The following is a 13,780-nucleotide window of genomic DNA, read 5'->3' as shown; positions in this document are numbered from 1 at the left end:
TTTCTAATACACTACAGTCTGTCTGTGCCTCATCATAGCATTTATGCAGAATTATCAGTCTAGTCAGTTGTCCAGGTGAGTACTTGGTATCTGTGATGCAACACCACATGATTACCGTAAATTCTTTTATCAAGGAAAAAATAGTTTAAACTTTTTCCTGAATTGCTACATTCATTTCCCTTGTCAGATTAGTGTTCAAACAGCATGTCACAAAGCTGTCCACCACTAACACACGACAGGACCACACAGTCTGCAGAGTCTTCCCACTGAGTCGCAGTGGAAGTCAGAGGTGTACAGAGTGAAGAGAAATGATCACAGTACAGTCCCTTGGGGTGTTCCTGTGCTGCTGACCACTTTTTTAAAGACACAACCTTTCAGTCTTATGAACTATGGTCTGTCAGGTAGTCAATGCTTAAGGCAGTTGTGGGGGCACCCAACTGGGTTTTCCGAAGCTTTTCACATAGTAGCGCAGGCTGAATCATGTTGGACGAAATATAGAAATCAAGGAATATGATCCTCACAGTGCTGCCTGCTTTGTTCAGATGGAAGTAAGCTTGCTGAAGCAGGTAGATGATGGCAAATTTTAGCCTGAAGACAGTAAGACAGCTGCAGTGGGGTCTAAAAAATTATTTGCTTAGGTTGGCCAATTTTCTTCTTTCCATGGCTTTTTTTTTATTATGAGACATGAAGTTAAACTGTCTACTGTCTTCAAAGCAAGATGGATGAAGTTTCAGATAATGCAACACTGATGTCCTAACTGGTACTGTCTCCTTCTTGTGAACCATGCTAAGACCAAACAGGTGCCGTAAAATCCCACCAAGCCTCGTCCTCTGAGCGTTTAGTATTAGTGGGATATTTTTCTAAAGAACCTGATTGGTGATTTTCAAAATATGTCATTATGTAGCTAAGAAGAAGCAGGATAGAATGGAATACCAGGAAAAATATGTTGCAAAGCAAGCACTTACATTTAACATGTAGCATTTAACAAAATGTTTAACAAACATTAAACATTTAGAATGTGTACTAAAAAAATAGAATAAAGCATTTCTAGCAGACAACACAGTTTCCTTTTAAAACAATTTTTTTGTAAGGTTATAATGAGTTTTTTTTTACACTCACGTTGGCGGTGATTAACACATTTTTCTAACCTGTCTAAAATGAGAAAGCTCATTTATTTTTGAGTTTCAAACTTTTGTATTCGTGTGTCCACATATTTTTCTTCGGTTAATTATCTAGCAGGTGACTCATCACCCAAACAACTGCATTGTAAGTCACCAGCCACAGTACATGAAACAGAGCAGCAACTCAAAACAAAGTAAGTAAATGATGAACAAACAGCAGGCCAATAGTGTTTTCATCATTATTAGCTGGTGAAAACTTGTCCATCCACTTCCAAAACACAAACACGAGCAGATCGACACTAAACAGGGCAGTTGTCAACAATTCAATCAAGTCACACCAAATGTGAGGACTATACTTATACACAACACCACTCATTATGCCTCTTTTACAAGTGGGCGAAAGACAACAATGCCTTTTTTTTTTAAAGTTTTGACCCTACATGACGATTAAGAAAAGAAACAGTGGACAAGCCAATACAAATTTCACTTACTGAATGTATGAAACTAATCTACATGGTTTGCAACTCTAAGCAATTAACACTGGTGGCCTTCTGTAGCACACCAAAATGTTAAAAAAAAGATGTAATGGGGTCAGATTCAGTTTTTCTAGTTTATGAAGAATAAAAACCATACCGGTTACAATACAGCTCAGCTATGACAAAGCTGCAAGTCACAAAATAAAGATAAACCCAACCATTTCTTAAAAACATGCAGGATTTTGCCACATTTCCCATGTGTACAATGAGCTGTTGCAATATTTCTGTGGTCTTGTTGGTAATGATTCAAAGATGATGCTACTGTAAAGCGATTAAAAGTAGTCACTGCTTGGGCCATGAATTTACTAAAAATGACAAAGTTTAAAACTTTATCGCACTCTACATTTGATGAACAAGTAACATCTGTCTTCCACCGAGAAAAAGTATTAAATACATGTCTGGAAATGAGAAGATGGAACTCCTAATATTTAATTTATATCTGTTTAAAATAGTTCCATATGATCTAAGGCGCAAAATTTGTACTAATCTTTAAAATACTTCACTTTGGTATTTTACGCGGATCACTTTTTGTATTGTAAAGCCAAGGATTGATAACAATTGTAAAGCCTCAAACCTTATATAGACAAAAGAAATTGGGCATAAAGTGCAAGCCACACAAGTAGATGAACAATATAAGTTATTAATATTTGGATGAGTACTGATTGAAGCAAACCCAAAGAACATGTAGGCTAACTGGTTTAAGGCAAGAGGCAGCGATAAAAGGATGAACCAACAGCTTGACTGATGTGGTGACGAGAAGGAGAGGTAAATCAGCAATGAAAGAAGAGATAAAGGCAGAGCTCCTATCTGATAAAAGGGATTTGCCCTTCCCTGGAACAGTAATTTTGCTAAAGCCATTCTACAGAGACCCATCAGTGACGATCCTCTGGCAGATTAGTCGACAAACCCTCATCCCTCTCTTTCTGCCCAGCCAATCAGCTTCACGCAGTCATCTACACAGGCCAGATGACAAAGGCAGGACAGAAAAGAGGACGAAAAAAAAAAGGTATTTCTGTGTCAGTTGAATTTAGGAAGGCCTCATGCACATGCTTACAGAATACATACAACAGATTGAACTGGAGTCAGAGCTAATGCCGATGCAGTTTCCCACCCTTAGGATACAGCAGCTAAAACCGTTTGGTTGCGAGGAGCTGAGGATTTGTCATTTATAATCAGTTTTCTGCTCTCATTTTCTTTGCGCTCACTTGTCCGCTTCTTTTGCAGTTTCTATCCTGCCCCAAAGGCCCAGACAGCATTCCTCTGTTCTGTCAGTCCGGCAGTTCTTCACCCACCCCCATTCCTACTTTCACCACGTCTCTGCTTTTCAGTTATCTCACCATGTCCCTCTTCATGTGCAAAGCAAAGCCCCATCGAGTGTGCCCCAGCTGTGCAAGCAGTGGGAACTGTTTACCATGGTACACAATGGGGGGGCCCCAGAAGCGACACTCCACACGTCTGCAAAGATCTCACAAATGTTGCACAAGTGTTTAGCAAATGCTGTTGAACATTAGCGTCCCTCTGAACAAGTTTACAACCCGACACACTCAGAGAACCTTTGTTTGAAAAGTGGCAAAACTCTCACAGCATGAAATCTCAGCTTCTTGTCTTCACTTCAAAAACAAGGAATACCGAGAAAACCAATAACAAAATGGATATAAAACTTAAACGAAGATCCGTCCACCTCATAATGTGCCAAATGGTTCCTGTATCCCATGGAGCATACACACAGTTTTTTGGCAACAGAGCTCTAACCATTAACATCCTGCATGTCCGCTTTTAGCACTGACGTGAAAAAATAAACAAAGCAAAACAACAGCAAGCTGTTCCTTCCCTCTCTCTGCCCCCCTCTCTCTCTCTACAACTACGGCTTCCCGTCCAACAGTTTGAAACTGTTGCCCAACCTCATCGGAGGTCTAGATCCTTTGAGAGGAGAGCTGACATCACCCACCCATGTCTCCTGTCAACCACCATCTCTTGAGAAGTTGGCAACAGGAAGAGAAGAGCAGGCGAGACGTCTGATTTGGGTTTAAAAGCTGAACAGTCTAAGAACTGCACAAATGTTTAGAACTTGATACAGTATGATCAAATACTCCCATAAGAAAGACAGAGGGTAAAAGCAGCTGGAATGCGAAAACTGAACTGCTAAAACTAGAAGTGCTTAATGTTCGAGTAAACAAAGGTACTGCTGTCTTACTAACACTGCGGTACCTTAAACTTCTGGTTTAGAGACAGGTTTAACTAGTTTGCATCACTGGTTTGGCTTGCTCTTACTCAACAGTATATTAACAAGATGTGCAATAAAACGGAAAAAACTGAAAGGATCTGACAGCTATGTGAACGCCTAAAGTTATGCATCTCACGCTTAATATTAAGACATGGATTAATACAGATAAAAAAGAAATGAAATGATTTGGCAATATGAGATTTGTGCCTGACCTAATTTATAACATGAACTGGAAATGTGTCACTGTGCATTACACCACCCAGGTACACAGCATGAGATTGTCAGCATCATGTTTTCATTTCCCTCAACTAAAATGTACATGTGAAAGATGAATGACACATGAATATTGAGCAACGGTAATTCAAACTCTGAGAGAGAAGGGCTTGTGGTGGCGTATTTATTGAATTTTTGCAGTGTACTATAGTGTGCAGCCCTGCAATGGATGGACAACCAATCCAGGGAGTACCCTGCCCTTACCTAATAGTGGCTGGGATAGGTTGCAACACCCCATGACCCCAAAAGGGGGTAAAATGGATGGATGGATGACAAGTCAGTAAGAATTCAAGTTTATTTCCAAATGTCTTTTTAGCATTTAAGTGTTAAGACATCTGGAGCAGTCATTGAGAAACGAATAATGTGTAACATAACTGTGTTTAACCAAGATAAAGGAATAGCATGTTTTTTTTTCCATGACAACAACTGACCTCAGTGGTCATTTGAGGAAATGCACCAGTTGGTACTTCCTAGTTCACAGCTGATCTGAGACAGTAACGTGGGGACTTGGCTTTCCTGCTGCTACAATTAAAGACAATTAATTTGCTTAGGACTGTGTTTCTCAATTTAACTTTATTTTTCTAGGACTAATTAATGAACATAAATGCTTCTTATAAGATGGTTTTGTTTACTTCACATTAACTTTACCTTATGATAAATCATCCATTCATTTTCTAAACCGCGTTGTCCCTTTCAGGGTTACGGGGCCGCCGAAGCCTAACCCGGCCACTTCTGGGCGATGGCAGGATATACCCTGGACAAGTCACCAGTCAGTCGAAGGACCACAATCACACCATTTCGTATTCACACCTAGGGACAACTTAGAGTAACCAATTAACCTATGAAGCATGTTTTTGAGCGGTAGAAGGGAGCCAGAGTCCACGGAGAAAATCCACACATGCACAGGGAGAACATGCAAACTCCACACAGAAAGGTCCCCCAGCCAAGACTTGACCAAGGGGGCCTTCTTACGGTGAGGAAGAGCGCTAACCCCTGTGCAGCTCCACAATAAACACTCATACTAATATATTCAATTAAAATAGTTTTGTGCGCTATGCTAACAATAACTATAACCAATATTAACCAAGATATACTTCTTTCTGTGAGGTAAAAAAGAAACTTAAATATTAATCTAAAATAGTTATTGAGGTTAAAAAAATATAACACAAAGAAAACCCCACTGTATGATTATTCCTTCCCATACTTTTTTGCTCCTAGAATATAAATTGTAATTGTTCAGTTGTAACATTAAACTATTAATGTACCTCAACATAATAGGGCAGATGAATTTTCTCTCTTTTGCAAAAACTGCATGCACAAATGTAGGAGTCTTTAGATTTAAGTTTATAAAGTTGTTTAGTTAACGCTCACCTTTCACCACCTCTTTTTCATCCCAGACATCCGATGGATTTAGGCTATAACAGACCCAGTTCATCTTGACCTGACAGACTGCATTCCCAGCAACCTTTTCCCTCATTGGGTAGAACTGCTTGCATTTTCATTCTCCAGCGACAGTGACTAATGCGCACCGTGGTGTGGTGGGGCTGTCCTCTCTCTGAATAACCTTCAAACCAAAAACAACTCCCAGAAATGTTTACATTCTTCACCCATGTTTCCCTTACTTTTATCTTCTCAACTTCGAGCATACACGGAAGCCAGCAAATGTTACGAAAGAAGAGGCGAGACTTGTGCGCCCTCAGGTTTGTGGTGAGCTGCAATTCACAAATCAGCGATTTCATATTCAACAGTATTATTAGAAAAGAACACATCAGCAAGACTATTGTGAAACCATCCCAATTTAAAACCATGACGTGTACATCAAAAAAGGAAACTTTTAAAGATTATCTGGAAATTTGGCCTCTGCTTGTGCTGTGCCATCCAAAACTTGACCTTGACAACACTTCCAGTAAATTTATTGAAAGAGTGGAAAGCGTTTTGAATCTGGGGAATTCCTGGGAAATTCTCCACTACTCATCTTAATCCAACTGTTCTTAGGTATTTCTCTTATGAAATAGAAGTTAAAAAGCCTGACTCCCAACAAACGTGAAAGTAAACAAAGTCCACACTCATCTAATCATTATCAGAAATGTTACAAAATGGTGGATCTTCAGGAGCTGCTGGAACACTGCAACAGGAAATGACCTCTGACATGAGAGCTATGGACCTTAGGGCCACTACTGCATCCTGGGAAATTATGGTATTGCAACAAGAGAAATGACCCGTGTCATCTGCTCAAAAATCCAACGACAGGAATCCATTTACAGCTAACTAAAATGGCACAGTTGACATTTACAGTGCAATGCTCAAGCTTTGTGCACTTCAGATTGTTTTCATGAATAGTAGCATGAACAGCTTTCACTTATCAAATCTTAACCCACAGGAGATGAATAAAATCAATCAATATTTACTGAATATCCTCTGAGTTTAATTAAGCTTTAAAAGTGACTTTGAAAGTAGCTTATTTTATTGTTGCTGTGATTTTTAAGGCTTTGTTGTTTTCTAGTAACATCTACTGATCCTATTATGCAAAGATATACCCATGCTACCAGAGTCTTGTGCACTGTGGCTTAAAAAGCAGATTGAAATAACAATTTTAAATCAATGAAATGCAACATTGAAAAATAAATAATAATTTCCATAAATATGATTAAGATAGTATGTATTCACAACAAATGTCACATGTTTTGGTCTTATGTTCACCTTACTTTTAATGGATACATTTTATCTTTATTAGTTTAACTAACATGTATCATTACTTGTTTTATCTCAGTGCCCTTGTGGTAGAGTGTCCGCCCTGAGATTGGAAGGTCGTGAGTTCAAATTCTGGCCGACTCATACCAAAGACTCTAAAACTAGGACCCAGTGCCTCCCTGCTTGACACTCAGCATTAAGGAGTTGGATTGGGGGGTTAAAACACCAAATGGTTCACGAGCGCGGCTGTGTCTGCAGCTCACTGCTCCCCTGGGGGATGGGTCAAATGTGAACAATGAATTTCACACACCTATGTGTGTGACAACTGATGGGACTTTAACTTTAACTTGACTTTGTCTTTAAAAGATGTTACACTGTTTTAAGGTTCACTCGTCTTCTTGCTGTTCTCTCATAGTTGCAGTTTCTGACTGGTTTTCTGCCCATTTTTCCATATAGAAGTAGTGTTCCACTCGACTGTTGCTGATTACTTGCTTTGTAAGGGGAATAGACCAGTAATTCCATCAATGCGATTCATGTTGGTCACTTCTTAGACTATTATTGGAATAGAATTAGGACCATTTGGCTTAAATTGGAATGATTTAGATTGTTAAAACCATAACAAGTTTAGCCTGGTTTGATGTTTACTGACAGATGTGTGTCATCTAGAGACAAACTTACTAGTTTATGGGGATATCAAGCATAAACTGAAACTGAACAGTTTGACCAAACTGTTTGGCCTCATATGATACCAGCTAATAGATAGAAAGAGAGTCTACACACATACCAGCACAGTAATATAGAGGACTAAACTACCATCCTTGCACAGTTTCCCACAGCTCAACTCTGCTCACACACTACTTTAGGTGTGGTTCCCTATCATTTAAATCCATCCTTTCCTCCGATGCCGCCATTGCCGTCAGACGTCCTGTTTTATGGCTGTTTTCCAAGCTGTGAGACAACGGCAGGGACATCATTAGCTAAGTGGTGGCTGGATGACAGGCTGTGCTGCTGCAATCGATAATGGCAGGCCCTGCCGACGACGGACACAGCAGAGCTTACTCATCAACCCTGGGTGTGTACGAGCTTTAGTTTGGGCCAAAAACCAGAATGGAGTTGGATTAGGATGCTAAGGTGAGCTGTCAGTCATTTACAGTGAGTGATATCAAATGCCTTAAGAAAATTCACCTTCTCTACTCAAAAAACATTATGATGCCAACAGTCACACAGTTGCTCAATAATTATACACAAAACTCCTGTGAGCAACAGCTTTGCTTATCTTCACAAACTGCTTAGTGAAATAGTCCCATGTTGACTATTTAAAGTAAAAAAGTAAAATAAAATGTAAAAAAAATAAAAAAAATCATACAACTCTTAAGATGTTTCAAATAAGTCAAATACAAGATGCTAAATTAGAACCTACTGTTCAAATAAGTCCCAGGAAAAGGTTAAACTAAACAGAACTAATCATAGCCATGCAAAATCTGCCCTCAAATCTGGAACCATATCAGTCCTTGCTCATTTGGGAGACACCAAAGGCCATGTGAGTGGTGGCCAGATTCCCCTTAAGTGGCAGCTGAAGCAAACATCTAGTGACAAGGAGTTGTCCTTCCTTTGTCCTTAACTAGAACTAAAGCTAAAACTGCACCACTCAAGGCCAAACCCAGAAGAAGGATGGAGAGTGCCATGGGAAAATAAACGGATAAATGCTGTGTGACAATCAAAGGTTATGAAAGGGAAAGAAAGCATTGGAAGAGTTGTTGTGTTCCGTTTTGTGGGTTGATACAGTAAAACTGCATAGGAAGGGTTTAAAAAAAATGCCCAAATATAGAGTACTTTAAAAAATGTAAAGAATATGCTTCTAAGCAGTTACATATTAATTAACAAATGTCCAGAGGGTTCTTGACTGAGAACTCTGAAAGATAGAATCGGTAAGCATCGGGTTTTTCCCAATACTTTTTTTGTTGAAATAATGTGTACATTATTTTTTTTTCCTGTAACTTTATACAAATCAACGTATTCTTATTTTCATTATTGTGCTCAAGGATAAACATAGAAGATAAAATCACATCACAAAAGTTAGAGTGCGCTGGAGAAAAATCAGAAGTCAGATCACTTCTCTGGGGAGCCTCTGGTTGATTATCAATGATTTTTTTCTCCTTTCCTCTTTTCTGCTCTACTTCAGTCTCTCTTCCCTTTCCTCAGTTACATATCATTCTGTGATTAAAGTTGTCATCTTTAATTAGAACAGGTTTGAATCAGAACACATCTAAGACTCCCTTTCTCTGCACATCTCTTCAATGTATCTGAATAATGAAGGTGTATCAATAAAGTCACTTTCAATAAAGTTGTGATGGTCTTGGGTAGTAGTAGTGTGAAAAAGACACCACATAAATACACATAATGATAATGTAACAGAACATTATACACAAGCAATGCCAGCTTGTGTTTACACGAGTACTAACAGATACCTGCAGCATTTATAATGTGGAAGGACACAAATCTAAATTCAAACAGGGATCTTAACAGAAGGAGCCTATAGGCAACAGATCACATCATTTTCCCCACATGTTTTGCTTGCTGTAAAGTGTTTTGAACTCTGAAAAATGCCCTAATACCATTAAGAAAGTGTCCAGAGAAATTTCAAGGTTGATGGTTCTACAGTAATTAGTCTCAGTCCATTTCTGTCAACTCCAACACTTAAAGTTTTGAATAAAAATGGTCTAGTGTCTTTTTTACCAACATTTGTAAGGGCAAAACTTAAGACAATTGATACTGTCATCAATTGGTAAGTTCTAACAACAAGAAGTTTTTTACCCTCCTTTTAAAGGGCTCCATGTCAGATGTTTAGATTGATTACATTTGTTGAGATAGTGTCTGCAGTGTCATGTATTTACACCAAAAGGCCAGTAACCAAAGTCAAACATTATTTTCATTTGTTTAAGCCAATGAGAATAGCTTACACTCTAAAGGGCAATTAGATGGTTTCCCCTAAGGTTCACAAGTTTGTGTTGTCTTGCTTCTTCTGGCATCTGTAAGTTATGGTCTAAGCCTTAAGCATTGAACTTAAGCTTTTGAACTTTTGAAATAAACCTTTTCTGTCGTTTGTAAAATGGATGTCTGCAAATAAAAAAAGGTGTGCAACATTTTTATACATTAAGACACTTTAAAAAGAATCACAAATTACAGAATATAATGATTCAGAATTTCCATAGCTGGTCAAAAAAAAATCTCATGGATACATTAAAGCTGGTAACTTGAGATTCTTTTTTCTTGAATCGCACATTTAATGACACCACAGAGCAGCAACATTGCACTTATATGTTCATCCTTAAACATGTCTTAAAAATGTATTAGAAACAGTTTGCTACAGCAACAAAAAATATATTTTACAAGCTTGCATCAAAGTTCCCATTGTTTCAAGGTTTGCTCAAAAATTAGTACCAGGAATTCACCGTGAGGTAGAATACAAGAAATACTTGATAACACTTTGCTCTGCAGGGAAACCTTGATTTCCCACATTCTTGTGGATTTTACACCAGCAAACCAAATCCCACCTCCTGTCAAGCTGCCTCATCCAGCAGGTCATTAAGGCAGAACATGGCTGAGACCATGTTGTTGACTTTCAAACATCCCATATGGCTATTAGATTTGAGTATTTATGAGAAAGTTTGGATTAACACCATCTACAGAGCCTCAATCCAGAGAGAAACTACCAACACCCACCAACCCCTGAATAAAACACTGAAGAATACCACTAAAGTACAGATTCTATGACCTTAAGAATTAAACTTTTTCTGCCACAATATAGCCAAAAATAACATTTTACATATACGGTTAAGGTGACTCGTTAAAATTTGAAAGAAATGGGAGAGGTCCCATTTGGAATTCTGATATTTCATGTGGTACATTTGGACAGTAGTCACTTATGGTTATCAAAAGCTATCTACTCCTCAAAACTGGGCTACCAGAAGTCGATGCAATAAAATACTATGATTCATCTGGCACCAACACTTCCATTCACCTTTGACCCTGACCCTACCCTTCCCACTACTTGTGGCTCCAAATGTAACTATTGCAGAGGCGCTGTTTGAATGGGATAGGTGGACTTCCTTCCTGAAGGAAACGCAAGAGCACGATTAGGCAGAAGTTTCAGTAAAAAAATAACACACAGGAACTTCTCCTGTTTTGTCAAGCTGAAATAAGACAATGAAGCACAGGGACTGAAAACTGAAATAATGGGGAAAGTCGGTACGACATGTTAAGGCAAAAATGAAAACTCTCAGGTTAATGTGGGAAGGAGTGTGAATCTTTCTCCACAGATTAGAACCATTCTCAGGTTTATCCTTTAATATTTGTGTAGGCGGATTTTGTGGCAATCGCTCTTTGCTCCAGAGACTTGCGGCAGTTTTTTCATCATTTCAGTGTATTAAGTACCAGCAGCAGATACGACCACTTTTTCCAAAAACAATTAAGAGGCTATTACAGCCATAACACATAATGAAGCATGCCAAATCTGTTTTTTAGGGTTGCTCACTGCACAGCGAACAAGCTTTGGAGGAGATTTAAGGCTTTGCTGGAATCTAAGTGCATATTCGATTGAAACAAACTTTGTATTTGCAAATACAGCAGCAAAAATCCAACCTATTGAACTTTGAGCGGTGGCCTCGTTTCACTGGCAAAGACTCAATCATAACATCTTATCTACGGACATGCTGATTCATGGAATTCAGCTGTGGCCAATAGCCAGGCAGTGGGGTTACTTATGGCAGTCATTGATTGGTTGATCCCTGAGCACAGAGCTAAAAGGGCACATACCAGGAACACAGCCTGAAGCACAAACTGGCAGCAGTTTGCTCACGCTTTGCTTCACTCTCAGTCTACTAGCTGCTGTTTTCCCACTGACAATCGACTTTACTCAGTCTCCTCTGCTTCTTCTCCCCCCAGGATTTCAGTTTCTGTTCTCCTTCCACCAACACTAAATTCACTGGTCCTCGCTCTTCCGTTGCATAATTGTGTACTGAAAAGCAAAGCCAGGCTATGAGGTCCAAAGGTTACCATTCCACTGTGACTTACATCCTGGTTCTTCATCTCCATGGTCACTCAAATTCCAGTGTTTCAATCCATTTTTTTTTTTTTACACAGAAAAATGAAGTCCACTTTGCAGTCCCTCAGCAGAGCTTCTATGCTCATATTTGAGACATTAATCATACCCAAAGCACTCAATTTTCAGTAGAATGATCAATTAATAATGCATTTGTATTGAAAAAGCAATGCCATTATAAACGGGGTTGGAGTTACAGAGTGAAGGCAATCTTTGCTGCGTACTGATTGAATTCAGAATTATTTTCAAACCCTAAAGACAATTTGTTAGCTGAATGCAAAAGCCCAGAGCTTCACTCAAACTGTTTCTGTCTTGAACTTATCCTGGGTAAAAATATTGATGCTGATTTAGGGTCAGTTCACTCATACATAAAATTGGTCATCCAGCATTCAGGGTTGCACTGGCTCCAACAGAAAAGAGACACTACAGAGGCCTTTATGTCAGCCTGTACCCATCTGCGGTTCTATAATGAGCTAGGGAGCAGAACCACTACGGGAGTGAAGAGGACCTCAGTTCTGTTGAAGCAGACAAACGTTCTGATGGAAATTCAGATACAATCATCCCAGAATGCACTTTCACTGCTTAATAATCAGCCACTAGAACAAGGCGGCCATTGAGAGGAGAGCGACAGTAATCCGGTCCACCAAACTCAAAAGCCGCCCGCTATAATTAGCCCCTTTCTCAATCAAATACTGACTAACAAGCAAAATTCTGAAGTAACACGACAGAAGAGATTTAGTGACCGGCATAAATTCCCAAAATGGAAAATTTTGACATCCTTTTAATAGATATGACCATCACACTGACAGTCAAGTTTAAATTTAAAAAAGCAGGGGAGAGACACTTTCCTTGAAATAAAATGGCTAGTGACAATGATAACTTTACTCCACATTAAAGATGGATCAAGCCCATGGACTTACTAATAATAGGTCAGTGATCCTTATTTTCCACATAACATTAGCCAACTTAAAGAGAACCCCATATCTTGTGTTTTTACTCAATTTCTCGCACAGCATAATGCAAGAGATCCGTGTCTATTTGAGGCTTGCATCATTGTGAGTAAAGACAAACTCGTCTAATCTGATGAGCATGTACAAACTCAAGGCTTCACAATCCAATCAGCAACCCCAAGGCAAGCCAGAATTCAAGGAAAGAGGACTACGCTACCAGCTAGCATGTTGCCCGAGCAAATGGAAGAAAATGAGGCTTCCTGGAGAGGTGTGACTGCCTTGCAAAGGGCCCAATCAAGCACAGAGCAGAAGTGCTGACAGCTGTTCATACATTCATCTGAGAGCACCCAAGACCATCTTCACAGGAAGGTTTAGAGATTTGTTCACTTCCTTCCAAGCATCTTGCCCTTAAATAAAGTTATTACTATGCACAGAGAAGCTTCCCGAAAGCGTTCAGCCAGAACACAACCACCAATTCCACAGAACCAATACATACACATATCATGAAATGACAAAGTTCCTGTTTGGGGGACTTTTCCCTCGTATCTAGCAGTGACCAGTGACTATAAATAATGAGACAATGACACAGCATTAGCAGTGAACCACATTCCTGTCTTTACTGCAGTGTGATAAGGTGTTATCCCAGTCAACACATAACTCACACTGAAATCATTCAGACAGTATTAAAGCAGTATGTCAGAGTTATCTTTAAGGAGTGCACTAAGGTCCACTGGAAGGACACTGACAGAAAGGGAGTGGCTGCAAGAGAAATGTCCTATTCATATGAATTGGTGTCAAAGTGGTTCTGGCTTTAAAAACATAGGGGGTAGTGTTAATTGTCCTGTCACTCAGAGTTTTGCTTTTGGGGTATTAAATCGGTGCTG

General features: G+C 39.2%; 1 protein-coding gene across 1 annotated transcript in view; it reads right to left on the bottom strand.

Annotated features, from left to right (window-relative positions):
• arhgap35a (Rho GTPase activating protein 35a) overlaps positions 1–13,780 on the bottom strand; it is a 55,926-nt gene that overhangs the window by 40,738 nt on the left and 1,408 nt on the right. The window lies entirely within an intron of this gene.

This window comes from Oryzias melastigma, linkage group LG13 (genome assembly GCF_002922805.2).
Source record: "Oryzias melastigma strain HK-1 linkage group LG13, ASM292280v2, whole genome shotgun sequence".
Lineage (NCBI taxonomy): Eukaryota > Metazoa > Chordata > Actinopteri > Beloniformes > Adrianichthyidae > Oryzias > Oryzias melastigma.
The sequence above is the reverse complement of the archived record's forward strand: the minus strand, read 5'-3'. Positions and strand labels throughout refer to the sequence as shown.